The 11,891-nt window shown below is 27.7% G+C and overlaps 1 pseudogene; it reads right to left on the bottom strand.

Moving 5' to 3' along the window:
* Positions 1-795: 795 nt before the first annotated feature.
* On the bottom strand, positions 796-2,875 carry LOC124943820 (annotated as a pseudogene).
* Between the last annotated feature and the right edge of the window lie 9,016 nt (positions 2,876-11,891).

An 11,891-nucleotide genomic window follows, 5' to 3' on the forward strand; every position in this document is an offset into this window, starting at 1 on the left:
TAGTTTCAAACCATTGATTTTTTTTCTAAATTATAAGTTAAAAATATAAAGTTTTTTCATTTTTTTAAAAGCTAATTTCATTTGCATTAAATGTTTTTCCTGATTTTTATACACACTTGAATATGAGTACATATAAAAACATTAAAATGACAACCGCAAAAATAATTATATAAATATATAAACATCAAAATAATAAAAAAAAAACGTAATAATAATTATATATAAATGTAAACACTCATTTTCGATCCCAAATTTATATTTTTGGTGGCTTGGATAGCCGCTACAAGGATGCAGCAACTTATATCCGATTTCATGGTAGGAGCGTGTGGTCGCCGTGAAAATTGGATCTCTGACTCCACTGAGATAGTGAAAAATGACAATTACAAACTTCTAAAAGAGAGATTCGACATGGATACAGAAAGGGGAGATCATTGAGAAAGAATGAGACAGATCATTATGAGTTTTATGTTAAAAGTTTTTATCTTCTTTGTTCCGAGCATTTTCTAAGCCAATTTGAAATTATGCTTTGTTATACTGTTATCCTCATGTTGTACAAGTAAATCATAATATTTCATTTTTGTCAAATACTTAAACAAACAAATTAGATTAAGCCAAACCTCCATAGACAAAGATAAACAATTAAATATAAACTTTAATCAAACGTTTATTTTATTTTATTAAATTGAGAACATTGTAGGACTCCTTTGATACACCCTCAAAAATAAAGATTCAAACTTATTATTATGTTTTAAGACTTAACTAAGAGATTCAATATTCATAATTGGACTTGAAGAATTAAGTGATATTTTGTCCGCCTTATTCTCTTGACATAAGGGTACCAACTTGTGTCCATCTTTCCAGCATCTTTAATGCCGCTTTCGGTTGATCCATAGGAACCATATGCCCTGAGTCATGAACCTGATTGATCACACAAATTATTCAAATATGTAATTAAATAAATATATATATATTTAATTTATTGCCTTAAGGAATGTGAGAAGTCCATATTCTTTAAGTTCTCCTTTCGTTGCATGATCGACTACATATGAAACTAAGTCTTTATCATTGAATCTTCTTTGACCCGACCAATTCATCTCAGTAACCCACCTATAGATTCCTGGAATAGTTTTATTGTGAGTTAATAATTAGTTGGTCTAACAAGAAATAAAGAAGAAATGTTTTGATAATTCATTACCAAGCCAATTCACGATGAGATCATATTCTCCTGCATATAGCAAAACCTTAATTCCATCTTCAAGAAGCGGAGGAATTTCCACTGCACGATTCCTCATCCAATCATTCCTCATTGCATTATAAATAGTTACGCTAATGGATACAAACCGAATATTTTCAACTCCAAGGGATCTTCTAACCGTTGCATTATTTAACATATTTTCCATATACGAGAAATCATAACACAATGGACCCACACGTTCCTTCCGAATGTCGAAATACTGTAAGCACCACCCATATTGTTACACTTATATAACAAAAATAAATAAATTGTAACATTCATTCATTCCTTACATTTCTATTAGAACCATAATATTCTAATAAACGACTGAATACGGCAGTACAAGAAAAATATGCTTCCATACAGCTCCCTCCTACTCCTCCTATCCTTGCATCTAAATTTTATTTTTAAAACATGATCATGAAAATTGAAACAACATATATATATATATATAAATATATTGTAAAAAAGAGAAAGATTACTGCATCTAGCTGCGTCTTCCTCGCATATTGGTACCAATCTGGCGACACGTCTGACTTCAATTTCTGTGATCAGTCTCATATTTGAAGCATAATCTATTAATGACTTGTATTGAATAGCAGGGTGTGTCAGTCCATTTCCAATAGCAATACCCTGTTGTATAAATAAATTATTAACAAAAAGATGAATGAATGAATTAATAAATATTACCTTAAGGTTAATATGATCTCCATCTCCGTTATTGTTTCCATTGCGAATCCGAGTGGCTAAGGCAGGGATATAGTGGCCGGCATATGATTCTCCTGTTATGTAGAGATCGTTCCTCAAATATTGAGGATGTTGATGGAAAAATACCTTACATATATGATAATAATAATAAGATTAGTTTTTTTGATTGATTGTTTAGAAGTTAGCTTAGAAACTAGACCTGCAAGAAATCATATAAGTCATTGCTAACACTCTCTTGATCGGTACGAATATCAGAGTGATCTGAACTATAGCTGAAACCGGTGCCTGTGGGCTGGTCGATATAGATTATGTTCGACACCTGGTCCCAACCAAAGTCATTCCAGATAAGAGAATGGTTGATTATCTGGTAAGGCCCGTTTAAATAAAACAGACCAATTGAACTGCTGGCTCCAGGTCCTCCATTCAACCATATTACAACTGGGTCATTTCTCATACCCCTTCTCGACTCAAAGAAGTAGTAAAACATCCTGAATCACCCAATCCAAACAAGGGTAAATGATTGAATACATTACAAATATTATAAAACTGGATTTCTACCAATTTGGAGTTAAATTAATGTTGCATTTAAAAAAAACTCATGTACCTTGCATCTTTCGAGTGAGGAAGTCGATAATAGCCAGCGTAATGACCCAAATTCGGAATCGAAGTCCCTGGATCACCAAGGGCTGGGAGGCGGAATTGTTGTTCGACCAATGATGATGACACTGCATCGGGTAATATACGGGAAGATGGGTCACCGGAGTTGACGAGAGAATTGGGAAACAAGTTTAAACTCTTAATAAGCATCTCCACTTCTGTACTCGTCGAATTAACCTTTGATGTCTGCAGAGAAGATTGCGATGAAAGAATTGGACTTGAGAAGAAAAACAGAGGAAAAAGAATTAGACAAGAGGAGAGCCTTCTTTGTGTCATATTGATTTGCATGTAATATTGGTTTGGTTGGACTGGAATTTATAAGAAGATTTGCATATGTGCAGTGTCATAGAGATAATAAGATACCAATGTTTTTTTTTTTTCATATACCTCAATTGATTGATTATTTTAATATTTTTTTATGTTCAAATGATTTTTATTTGATTTTATTTTGGAGTTAATTATAATTTCAAGAACTTAAGAATTTATTTATCCTGATTTTTTTTTATTGTTGTGACATTTTAATTATGATTGCATATACACATTATAAAGATATAAATAGAGTAGTGAAAATAATTTAAAACAAGAATTTATAAAAAAAAATTGGATTATCTTATTCTCTTTTTTCGGGTATGACTTTTATGGGCAAATAAGATACACTCAATCAAACAATCGGTAAAATGAGTCTATCAAAAAATTATAGAGAAGTTGAAAAACAGTCACTCGATGATTCTTCTAACATTAGAGAATGTCCTATTTTTTCTTTTACCACTTAAATTTGAGTTAGTGTTGTATTTTATTCGATTCAACATCTATTTAGTGGAATTGAATTTTTTCTCACGGATTTTTTAGATCCGAATAGTTCTTCCAATCTTTGGTGGGTCGTTTGCTGTTCATATCATTCAATTGTATTGGTGATGTTTTCTCGAGTTCGTTTCTGTCCAACTTTTAGCAGCAAATGAGACGAAGTTATTAGATTTGGAGTAATATTTCATGCTTTGAATAACGAGTTATTTGATTTGATCTTCCCATGATTTATACGAGTTTTTACTATTTCGGTCATAAATGTATATGGTCAATTATCATTTGGCAAGACAATTTTTGTTGTCGTTTACCAACCCTCGACAAAAGATAATTTCAATTGTCGCTCAGAATATTTGGTTAATTCGACTAGCTCTATCTCAACACACATCGTTTAGGAACTCAAATGAGTTTGTTCTTGGGTGACCTAAATAAATTGCATTGTTGTTGAATCATTTCTATTAGAAATTTTTATTTTGTAAATTGTTATTATATTTTAATATCTATATTATCAATTGTATTGATTTTGTAGTCATATTTTCTATTATTTATTAATTATTTTCTATACATAGCTAATTGATTTAATGATAAATAACTTTTATAAAAAAATATTAATTTAAATAAAATGTCATACTTTTGGGTTGTAATCTCACTATAATATACTCACCCAAAACATTAACGTAATCTGTTTCATTGACATACACGCAGATTTCTTAACTTTTAATACAAATTTACTCAATTTAATTTAGGCAAACAATACGCAATATGTACTTTATTATTTCTAGATTTTAAAATAATTTACGAAATAAATAATTAATTATGTATAAAAATATAATAAGATAAAAATATTTATTTATATCTCACATGATTTAGAAAATTTGTAAATTATTTGTTTTCTCAAAAATAAATAAATAATTGAATCTATTAAGATTATCAATGGCTTGGATATGGTTTATAATTGAGCCGTACAATTCTTTCAAAATATCTCATTTCTCACTCAAATAGGTGATCTTTTATGCTCACAAAGAATCATTAAAAGTGATATGCTTATCCTCATCAAAATATTTTTTTTTTTATTATAGGATTAATCCTCAACAATAAATTTTCAAGTCATCTAGTCTGCATAGATTGAGTTTTCCTTTATATTAATTTATAGTAAGCTAATGTCTTAAAAATAGTTCAAACTAACTCTTTATTCAATAATTTGGTTAGTAGATCCACAATGTTATCTTTGAATTACATAGTCAAATTTGATAACTTTATTAAAAAGTATAGTTTAAGGACATTATTTATAAGACGTGTATGTCTAGACTTGTCATTAACTCTAAATTTGTCCAATTTCAAATTACTAGCACAATAATTAGAAATTTTTGTTGGTACATTCTTAGATAATCTTGGAACATCTTCTATTAAAAAGCATAGTCATTTGTATATGATTATCGTTTAAATATTTTTTTTATGAAAATATTGTTTACTTCGCTAACTAGTAGACAAAATATATTTGAACTATTATGCGTTCGTGTAAACAATTACATATTTTCATAGAAATTTTTATTTTTCAACATAGGTCAAAATTATAGATTAGAACGTTTAATATATGAATCATAATTTATAAACGTTATAATCTATAATTTTCTTAGAAGATTTTTATACATAGATTCAAGTGTACACAAATTCACTTGTAGACGTAAATCATTTGATAACAACACTATATTTCATATAGTGCAATTCACATCCTTAATGGATTTAATCTTTTTCATCGTAATTTTCAACGATAAAAATATAGTACAAAATACACGTAATGAAATAATTTTTATTATCTTCATGATATATATATAATTATATAATTATCACATTCACTTTAATCCAAGTATAATAAAAAATTTATATATATATATATATATCATTGTTATAAAATATTTTATAAGTCATACAAATATTTTATAAACTTTTTTTTTTCATCTATTTTATAAAATTATTTTAATTAATTGGTTTTTCAAATTTTTATGAAAGTAATATAGAAATGACACGTTTCTCAGAGACGAATACACTCTAGGGCTACCTGGGCTTAAGCCCACCCAGCCTGATGCTATTTTGTTTTTCTTCCTATGTGAGAGATGGAAGAGAGATATAGGTACCAAGAGTGTTTGACATTAGGTTTTTTAAATTAATTTTGTTTTAATGAAATCATATATTATTTTATTTATTTAGTTTCTTTTATTTTATTAAAAAAGATATTTTATTAATTATTTAAAATTATTTTTATTCAAGATAGATAAAAAAATTAAGAATATTTTAATCTTTAATCAACCTAAACAAAAAAAAATAATGTTTTTTCTAAAACTTTGATGAAACAGGTTCTTTTAAAAAAAATTCAAAAATTATATTGATTTTAGTTATTTTTAGGATTGGTTTGATATTTTCAGCCTGGTTCGAATTGGAGTTTTTTAAAAAACCTAGAGAGAAAAAAATAATGATGGGTAATGATTTTGAGGAGGTCATGATTATTTTTGGTAAAAAGACTTAAAATGTATAAATATATATAAATAAAATAAAAAATAATAATTTAAAATAGAGGGTATTTTAGTATTTTGGTTAATGAAATGAGTGATGTGATTGTTGAGAAATGGTTGATTGGAAAATTAATTTTTGTTGAGTTTTAAAAAAAACCCAAAGAGCCTTCATTTGATGATTTTTGAGTATTTTTTTATCTCTCAAATTTTTTTACTTTCATTATGTTTAAATAAAATTTCACAATAAAAAAATAATTTTTAAAATAATTAACAATAAAGCAGCAATTTACCTATTTCAAACTTTTTAAAATAATAATAGTGATTCGTTTTACCTATATATTATTTTTTTTCCAGTGAATTTAAACTATTTTTTTAAGCCTACCCTAACGTTAAATTCTGGATCTGTCCCTGACGTTTCTTGATATCAAAATTCACAAATTTTAAATATCAATGTGAGCACCAACTCAACAAATATAAATAATACATTTTCTTGTTATTTAATTTCTTTTTGTAAAGTTGCACAACTTTATCTTTTGTAAAAAACATATTTCTATAAAAATAAATTATCTTTTTTTATTTATCATAATATACACAATAATTTTTGTGTTATTATCAATAAAAATATTTGTCTCACATTCGTGTTGCTACATTTTTTAAATCACACATATTTTAATGATTTAAATTATACAAAAAGTCACGGGTTCGATTTATCTAAAACACTTTAAGTTTAAGTGGGGGCATGAATGTGGGGTGTCATTTGGTTCTCTTTTAATTAAAAAAAAATATACGATTTAAATCAATGATTTTCTAATAAAGAAATTGTCACACAATCTTTTACAAATTTCTTTTTTTATGCTTATCATATAATGAATAATATAACTATATTACAAATATTTAATTGAATAAAAAATAATTTCTATACAAAAGATTATAATGTTTATTTATATATAAATCATTTTTCACGTCATCTCTAGATAAGAAATTATAATATTTAATCAATTAAAATATTTATATATTATATTAATTCTATAAAAAAAATTAGAATATTTAATCAAATAAATATTAACAATGTTACATTATTTCTACAAAAGAAATTAAAATGTTTCAAGCATTTTTGACTGAAGTCACCTAACCATTTATATTGGTTGCATATTTGCATCCCATAATATTGTCACATTTATCGCATTATTTTCAAATCAAATAAGACTTTTTCTTGTAATTATTTAATTTAAAAAATATAAATTAAGTAAGTCATCATAGTGGAATTGAACAATGTATATCAAACACATTTTATTAAACCAAAACTAATATATTATATAATATAGTATTACTTCTTTAATTTTAATCACAAACACAATTAACTATAAACTTAATAATTTATTCGTTCATAAAAGATATGATTAATCTGAATTTCTTTCTACTTCTCATTCTTTATCTTAATTACCTCAAATATATGCACGACAAAAACAACTATATTCACACACATATATATATTCAATAACTTAAAAACATAATCAAATAAATAATATGTCATATATTAAATATATATATATATATATATAATTTCATATATCAAAAAATACCTTTATAAAATACATAATAATTAATTAGAATATTAATTATTACAATTAATTAGAATATTGACCATTAATCTTTTATAAAATATAAAACTAACTAATTATATAAATAATTATATAATGTCATCAATTATTTGTTTCTTTAATTAATTAGATGAGGTTTACCTTTCTATAAAAAAAATCTTTGTCAATCAAAAGACACATAATTTAGTGAAAAAATTCTTATCTATTAAAACAAAATAGATATATTTTTCCTAAAAACAAAATAGATATATAATAGATCTTTATTCATATGTATACAAATTGTTAGATAATCATACTTTTTATTAATGAACATGAATCATCATATTAATAGCTAATATGCATTATATATATAAATAATCCCTTAGCAATATAATAAAATAATATATATATATATATATATATATTTCATGTCTTAATCGAATCACTTACATTGTCATGTTTGAGCAATAATCGACGTAAAATAACTATGCATGCTCAAAACAAATCTAGATTGATTGTTCTCACCGAGACAATTCTTGCGAAGACAATTTCGACTAACATAGTAGTGTCTTTTTAAATGCATGATTAGAATAAGTTCTAACACAAACACTTTTTAATCTCTTTATACAAATGACCTTCATTCTCTGTCATGATTAATCACATAATTTCTATAGAGGAATTTAAAATGCTTCAAAATATTGTTGACACATCATTTTGACAAATTAAAATTTTACATAAGAAATCGTTAAGACCCCCAATATATTTCATAATTTCTACATAAGAAATTATAACGATTTCAACATTCATGATTAATGTCATTTTGAAAAATCAGATTTCTTATAAGAAATCGTTATCGACCTCCTTCATCTCATAATATCTATACAATAAATTAGAATGATTTTCACATGAATGACTAAAGTCATTTTAAGGAGTCTATTTTTTATAAAGAAATTATTGACTACATTCATATCCAACATCAATGACTAGAGTCATTTAAAGGAGTTTGATTTCTATAAGAAATCATTGACCATCTTATTCATCTCATAATTTTTACCCAAGAAATTAGAATGGTTCTAATATGAATGACTAATGTTATTTTATCACGTCACATTTCTATAAAAGAAATCATTGGCTAGATTCAAATAGGAGATCTTCATTCTGCCACGCACCAATACATCCGAACTTTGAACCACTGCGCCAACACTCCATTTCATTAGTCTATAGTTGTTTATGACCTTCTGTCTTCTTTAAAAAAACATTTTCTTCACATTTCCTTTTCCAAATCAACTCTTTTTCCTAAAACATCAAAGACAAAAATTTCGACGAAACAATCTACTAAATAACTTAACACACGAAACTGTTTGAAGATTGTTAGATATTTTTGTCTTTAAATAAACTGAAAATATATAATAGAATGATGTTACAAATAAATTAAATAAAATAGAATATACAAATAATGAAATCATCGATTTAGAGGTTGATTCGAGGAATTTGTTAGACACATTTTCCTGAAAATAGTTTCATCGTCTCCTGTTTGTGCTAGAGTTTATCCAGATGGCTGTCTTTCAGGGTACAAGGAATTTAAAATTAATTCTTCACTGGAATCACTACACATCGAACTTGATCAACGAACCTGAACTATCACTGGGTTTCAATGTAAAATATTGAGCGAAGAACTTGAAGAACAATCACAAAATAAAAAGATATATTTTGAAATTCTAGAGTGAGAAATGATAAGAGGATGTAGTGATTTTTGATGTGCTGTGGGAATTATAAAGAAGGGATATTTATATTATTGAAATAATAAATTGTCATAAAAATAAAATCAATCATTAATCTTTGATCTAACATGTGACATTGATTGTGTCTTCATTGCTCTTTGTATTTCCTCTTCATTAGAAAAAACATGTTGTATGACTTTTTCTAATTGCTAATAAATTGATAGCAATAATTTAATGAAGGTTACTATGATAATTAACAATATTGAATTAATTTAATTTGTTAATTTCTTCTTAAATCATTAAATGTTAATTAAACTATTAAAAAACTAATTATAATAATTTAATTATTTGGATCAAATTTCACTTTAATTCACATGTAAATTTCATGTGAATTTCGTTTGAATTTTATTTAATTTTATCTACCCAAATTATCATTTTTATTTATTAATAGAATTTATTAATTAGTTTAATACTTCAATATATTATTATAAGATTTGGTTGAAAAATAATGAATAGGATGGAGTGTATAATTTGGCTTGTGATCCTTATTCCTTATAATTTACCACAAATATTATGTATGAACTCGTCTAATTTTATTTTCTTTATGCTAATACCTTGTCCTAAGAGTCCGGGAGATACGATTGATATTTATTTAAAGCTGTTGATTGATGAATTAAGAGAGTTACTATGGATCAAATGGGTGCATACGAGGTTTATGAAATACGAAACCAGCATCTGGACCTGCAAAATTCATGAAGGTATGAGCTGATCTCTAAAAAGGATTCTTAAACTAAGAAGCGATATTGTAGATCTTTATGACATCCGGCTAGGGGACGGGAACTACACTCTATTCTGGCACGACCCCTGGTTCGAAAACCATCCTATCATCCACAAGAAGGAGTTTCAAAATACCCGCATCAGAAGGGACTGCACAAAAGCAAAAATCAGAGACATTAAAGACAGGAATTGGGACTCACTCCTGAGAAGAAATCCAGAAGGATAGAGGATACTTGATCATATAAGTAACATACAACTACACGACAGACCGGATATTCATGAATGGAAAGCCGAGGACAATGGAAAGCTGGTATCGAAGAAAATATGGGAGGTAACCCAAGAAAAAACACAGAAAGTAGAATGAGCTCCTCTTGTATGGTCAACGAAGATTATCCCTAGACACCACTTCATCCTATGGCTCACCTTCTGGGAAGACTCAGCACTCGTGATCGTATCAACAAGTATATGAGCATCCCAAACACGAACTGTCTTCTATGTAGAGGAAATAAAAAAACCATAGATCATCTATTCAGGAGCTGTTGTATTGCTTCAGAGCTTTGGGACAGATTCTATAAAAGCCTGGAGCTGATCAAATTCTCGAGCAAATGGAATGAAATAAAAGATGCAGCACTACTCAAAGCCAAGGGAAATAGATTTGCAACAAGCGTGTTCAAGTGCGGCTTTGGAGCAGTGGTGTATAACATTTGGCAAGAACGGAATGCAAGGGTATATGGCAGAACCCGCAGGAGCGTTGAAGAGTTATGGAAAGATATTGTATCGGATTGCAGCGCCCTCGTGGGAACGTGGACAAGAATTCCAAGCACGGAGCAGAACTGAAATATCTGTAGAAACTGAAATTTACCGTTTTTTAAACTCACTATAATTGAAAGCATTGTAATCAGATAATTCATTTACGTTTTTAACTTTTTAGTTTATTTTTAGAATGTTACGACTTCAAAATCATTCTAGGCATGTCTAAAATGATCTCTTAAACTCGTGGTTTTTTTTCCCATTTTTAGGAATTTTTAATGAAATGACGCTAAGTCATCCCCAAAAAAGAAGTTAATAGAGAGGGAGACCAATGAAGCAAAAAGATTAGCAGAAAGGGAAGCTATTGATTGTAGAATATTAGCTGAGCGAGCGTATTGAAATAAAGAAAATGATGCAAGCTATTATGGTACGATACTTAGGAATTCAATCTTCGTTGATGTCACCCCATGCACAAGTACCATCTACTACATCACCTTCTAAAATAGGTTTGAAAATATATTGATTAATTGTTTATGTTAATATGATTTATTAATTTTAGTCTCATTAATTACAGCTCATGAAGAGAATGAAGAAAATAAAGATTAGCAAGTCTTTCCACTTCTCTTGTGAAATATTTGGTAAAAGATTACTACTTTTAATTTAAAATTAACAATTGTTATATTTTCTACATGATCAACAAATAAGGTCATTTTTTTAAGATCACCAAATCCTGTCTTAAGAATAATAGACAGATTTTCAAACCATGGGTCATACCAAAATAAGGTTCCCCGACCATTTCCTAACCGGATATCAAACAAAGATATAGCGATGTCCTTAAGCTTGAGAATCTTCTTTAGTGACCAGGCCATTTCCGGTTTAATCTTTGAAGTCCATATACTCTTTTTATTCTTCATAAACCTTGAATGCACCTACTTAATCCACAACAAGTCTTGTTTCTTTTCTAACGCCCAAAAATGCCTTATCGTAAGAGCCTTGTTCCATTCAATGCAATTTTTCAGCCTATCCCTTCTTCTTTCAGCTTACACACATCAACCCACCTCACTTTTTTTCCACCTCTTCCTTGATTCCCCCAAATAAAGTTTCTCATAAGACAATCAAGATCCTTCATTACCTTCTTCGAGAGAATGATTTT

This window comes from Impatiens glandulifera, chromosome 6 (assembly GCF_907164915.1).
Source record: "Impatiens glandulifera chromosome 6, dImpGla2.1, whole genome shotgun sequence".
Classification (NCBI taxonomy): domain Eukaryota; kingdom Viridiplantae; phylum Streptophyta; class Magnoliopsida; order Ericales; family Balsaminaceae; genus Impatiens; species Impatiens glandulifera.